Genomic DNA, 5631 nt, shown 5'->3' on the forward strand with positions numbered 1-5631 from the left:
AATCGTCCCTTGTTTCTACATTGTTCTTGGAAATCATTTCATAGCGTTCAGTAGCAACAAAGACCAAATAAATAAACGTAATAAACAAAATATTATCTTTACCCTAAAAAAACTCCCATACAAATGACGTAAAATCGAACGACTGATCGATTTCTTACATTTCTTAACTGATTAACCTATATTTCCTATGCTTCGTAACTTTTGAGACAGCCAATAATGTTCCATAGAAGTCTATAGAGTGCAACTATTCAAATGATATTTAGAACAATATTGTAACGATGTTACTGTTATCTTATTGGGAAATGTATTTACGAATATTCATTCACGTAATATTCAAAATACGTAATTAAGAAATGAAACATACCCGCACGGGTTAGTGTTCTCGAAGAAGTTAACTTTACAAGGCGAATAAAAATATTCGTACCGTACGTATTGTATGCAAATATTATATTCCGTCAATATATAGTTTAATTTGAAATTATACGACGTAGAACATTGTTTCATAAGGAATAGTTACATATTTCACGTGATAAGTGAACGTAAAACTTCGCGAGTCATACCACTGCACTGATTCGACTGCTTCATGTATCGAAAACGAAGTCTCGATTGGAAAATGATGAACGGTCGATATAGATTATTTTCTATCGATCTTTCACGCGATAAGGTCTTTTGATCGATTAATATTAATTAATTAATAACTCATAATCTTACAAAAGCAAATGTAACGTAGAATTGCTGAAGTTAATTATTATTTGAGGGACAAAACGAACAATTGTATTAATACAATGTCAATGGAATTTGAAATGTAAATGTAACGTAGAGGGAATCGTCTTTCAATATTACGACCACGAGTGTGGAACAGATGTTAAAATAAAAGATAAAGTTTTTGGGCATAGGCATTTCTTAGAAATCATGTCATTCTTCGTACAACTTTTTAAGCGGTATACCTACGTCATACGCCAACATCCGGGACTATTGCCTCAATTGTGCATTCCTAAAACGACCCGCGCGCCACGCGTATGAGTAATTCAAGGGAACCGTTTGTTTGAAACGTCTGAAAATGTAATAGACAAGTTCAAAGCACCTGTGAGACCTATTTGATGCACACGTATCAATGGTGTGAATGTCTTCCTTCGAGAAACTGTTCTCACCCGATCTTTTCTAGCCGTGTTGTCAACTTGTATGTTAATTACAAAATTAACAAACAATGCAAATACATAATGAAAACGCAGTTGAATGTTAATGCACATATTTTGGAAGTCGATTTTATCAATACTGAAATTACGAATGTAGTAATATGGTCTCAGCCTGGTAAATGACTCATGTACGTGTGTAGAAATAAAATAATAAGTTTTCTTTCTATACTTTTCTACAAGAATATATTGTTATAAACAAATCATACTGGTCATCACATTTTTGCATTGCTGTGTATTATACGTTTATGTAACAAGGACTTGCTTCTTAGAGATTTTAATATAATAGCTCAAATACTTGCAATTCTTTTTCTTATTATTTAATGATGGCAGGGACGAATATGAAATCTTTAAAATAATATATTTATTATTAATTTTACGTTACGATTCGTATGTTTTATTTCTTCAAATTTTCCGATTGTACGAATATGACCTACATGTTACATAGAACGAAAATTGTGAAAGAGGTAAAATGGCACCTACGTGCCGCTGATCACGCGTACTGTTGATGTTTTAATTTGAATAAGTTTTGTTTCTTCCCGCGTATCGATATCATTTGCGTCATATAACAGATTCAAAATTTAAAACGATACCCATGACTACTGAATATGACGTCAATTTTGTACCGATCTGTGTTTTTGCTAATATTTGCGACAGCCGTATTAACGCACGAAAAAAACAAACTGTAAATCGTTTTTACGTGATTTTCACATGGCTCGTGGATGTCTCCGGACTGTCTTTTATCTTGTCATCGCGATTACGCGTTCGAATATTATTTTACACTGCAAAAAGGTTGCTACATACGTTCTCGCATATTAAATTAACAGACACGAACACGTCACAATACTTTCCAACGTATGACTTCAATACCGTAACAATCGACGATAATAACGATATAAACAAAACAGTATTTTCATAAATATATCGATCACTTGTCAGTCAAAACATGATCAGGTCTTAAGACGTGTGTTTCCTTATATGTACGTCGAAAAGAATAAATATGAGATCAATGACAGTGCGAATTCCGAAAGTATTTTTATCTTCGGATGATCAACCACTCTTTATCTTCAAACGACTTATGCGCGACACAGACCTTTCTTATACGTATTGACTAAAAAAATATGGATCTTTCCATCGATCCATGCGCGGACTAGGCTGATGCAACTATAAGAACATACGTATGAAACGCCTAACTTTCTGAGATTAGAATAAAGACGTTTCGTCTTCTGAATGAAATAACGGTTCTTAATCTAATCAGTAAGGGTGACAACTGGAACGAGCGTTTTTTTAAAGTAAATAAGCTCGAGTTATAGGGACTTATGTGTATAAATAGCTTGCATATTTGGGTTACTTGTAATTATCGTTTAAATTTTTAAATCTAAATTTCGTGAATTCCAAAAAATCCTTGAAGAAAACTGTGGAATTAACACGACATAGTTTTATAGATAAAGTCATTGAAGTTTCAAGTCACAGGTTCATCTTAGTATTATTTTACAAGGCGTGCAATGAAGGCAGCACTAAATAATAAATAAATAAGTAAAGTTCTGTTATATATGGTAATTCCTATATAAACAAGATAATAAAAGTTGATAATCAGGTTAATGCAAGCAAGACAAAATGGAAGAGGTCAAAGATCGCATCCTGAATACTCTTGAACTTGTTTTCAACTCTTTCTTGAAGAATAGAATATTCTAAACAATTGTCCTGTAAAAAACAATATTAAAAACTGTAGTCAAATATCACTAAGATATTAACATTAATAATTTATATAAATTCTGAGCAATAACTTACCTTGCTTAAACATCGGCCATTGTTATAAGGTTACGAGAATATGCAAAACTGAAGGCTCACGAATTAATTTAAAACAAAAATTACAAGCGTACGGAGACGATAAATATTAATTAGTCACATCATTAACGGGCAATGGTGCACAAAGTAACGTATTTTTTATTTTATTGAAATCTCAGTATTTTATCCTACATTGTGTTTTATTTACATGTGCAGCGTAGCTTATGGAGATCAATGCATAGACAGTAGCGTTGACAATTTCCAATACGAGTGAGTGTACTTTCAAATGAACACCTCATACGTCACAACCAAACGTAACACGTCACGAAGACTGATTGTAAATATACAATGAGCCCCAACAGTATTCATGCCCATACCTATTGTGACCATGTAGCACGACTTGTACTTTGAAAATAACGTGATATATTTAAAACGTTATTCACGGAATTGTCATTACAAATAATTTACTGTGCCAGATACGCTGCAGTTGCGCTCATCGGAAACGTTCGTGTGTGTTCCAGTTAGATCCTGCGCGGTTGCGGTTCGCGATATTCCTTGCAAAATGAGTTAAATGGGCCGAGACATTGTTCCATCGAAAAAGAAAACGTACCACGAGTTTCTCCCGTCGCCGAGCCGCGTTTCTAATTTCCCAAATCTCCCAGTGAATCGTAAAACTGTCGCGCACCACCGACTTTCACCGCGATAAGGCGTTTTGCGTCAGCAGAACGTCCCCCCGGGCTATGCCCGATGTTCGAGAACGGTGGAAAATGAAGTTATCGAATAGGAACGACGACGAGTATAGCTGCCCAAACGGCAGATCGAACGCTACGCGAAACACGAATGAAATAAACCGTCGCGTGTACGAAACCGTATCCACGATACGCGTATGTGTTAAATTAATCTCAGTGTTTAATTTTAATTAATATCTTCACGCGGTATCGCTCGGGGCGAAAGCAGTCTCAAGATTATGTCACGAGTAAATTAATTATTGTATTTACATAACAAACGTGAGTTTGCCTAATAGCGATATCGTTACGTTTTCGTGAAAATTCTTTTAGGAAAATGTGGTACGCCGCGTGTCTCGTTTTACACATTTAGCTACATACATATAGATCGAGACTTCTTATACATTTTTTTTCCGTTAACAATATCGATCCGATATATCATAAGATACGTGTAATACGCTAATGAATGATTCATAAATTCTCACAGGCAACCCTAGACCCTAATTGCATGGGGAAAAATGCATAACTCGGATATTGTGTAATACGAAAGATTCTAAGAACTATGAGAATCATCTCGTAGTACCGTTTCTTGTTCCTCGTGAACGGTTATTTTTAGCTAATTTGTGTTATTATGTATGCGTAAAGCAGCGAGGATAATTACTATCGATTATCTGAATTACCTATCTGTTTCTAGTTATTCTCCTTTTTACTGCGTTTTATTGTATCCGATAGGCGTGTAAATTTAATATCATTCATCGTAGAACAAGTAAATTTTCAAAAATTGTGAACACAAAGTATCAATAATTCAAAATAAAGTCTAAAGCTATTTTTAAAATAAAATAAAATAACAGCACATAATTTAAAACATGTATAAAAATTTGTGTGTACTGTAAAACTTGCACTACAATGGTCGAAAGTGCTATTTTAATTATATGTTTCTAAGATGATTCTTGAACATTTAATCTAAATGGACTTAAGGGCACAAAGTCACATTTTGAAATATTAACTATGAAACCGTTGAGTAGCGTGCCAACGGTCATCGTAAAGTTCCATTCGTGGCAGAAATTTCGAAGCATGAAAAGGTTAATAAACTAAGAGGACTAAACGACGGTCATTTCAGTGCAATCTAAATACGCGATGATAACAGTATCAACGCATGCGTCTAATTTAAACCGCATTGACGTAAGTTTAAGCGTGTATCTGCATGAATATCCACATCCCCGAGCAGAAACATTGAAGATTACAAAACCTTAAGGTCATCGGAAAAAATAATTTTCCAATCGAGTATATAACATTATTTCATTTTCAAAATATCGTTTAAAACAAATCCATTATGTTATAAGAATCATAATCCTACATTAGAGTTCAACGATACTTATAATTCATAGTCAAATGATGTAGCTAACCTCAACTATCACATCGCATCATATACTATTTTTTGTACTCTAATTATCTTCTAAGTGTATCATTTACAAAAAGATCTGATAAAAAAATCTAATTAACAGACGTATTAGAGCGATTAGTTCATTAATCGATTATTAACACAGAGTATTAGTTATTAGCATAGAATCAGATTGCAAAAGCCTACAGCAACTTTTAAGGTTACGATTTCTCTAAGATTCCAGTGGTAAAAAAAACATTTTCATAATAAAGTGCATGCTCAATATTGATCTATTTTTCTGTGCGGAACTAATCGTTCTGTTCGATTCGTTAAAGTTGAAAAATTCTCGTCTAGCTCTATTCGTGAAAAGGGGCTGCGACCCGAATAATAGCCCTACTTGCGCCTCCGGCTTCAGCGTACGCACGCATGCATACATGCGAGAACGAGAATCGGACGTCGACACGAAATGGTGGGGAGAGAGCGTCGGGATCGGGACGATAAAACTATATGTAGCTCTCTCCGCTGACCAGTGCACATTCAGTAA

The sequence above is a fragment of the Colletes gigas genome, unplaced genomic scaffold, assembly GCF_013123115.1.
Source record: "Colletes gigas isolate AHSC1104 unplaced genomic scaffold, ASM1312311v1 Colletes_gigas_Sc00020, whole genome shotgun sequence".
Taxonomy (NCBI): Eukaryota; Metazoa; Arthropoda; class Insecta; order Hymenoptera; family Colletidae; genus Colletes; species Colletes gigas.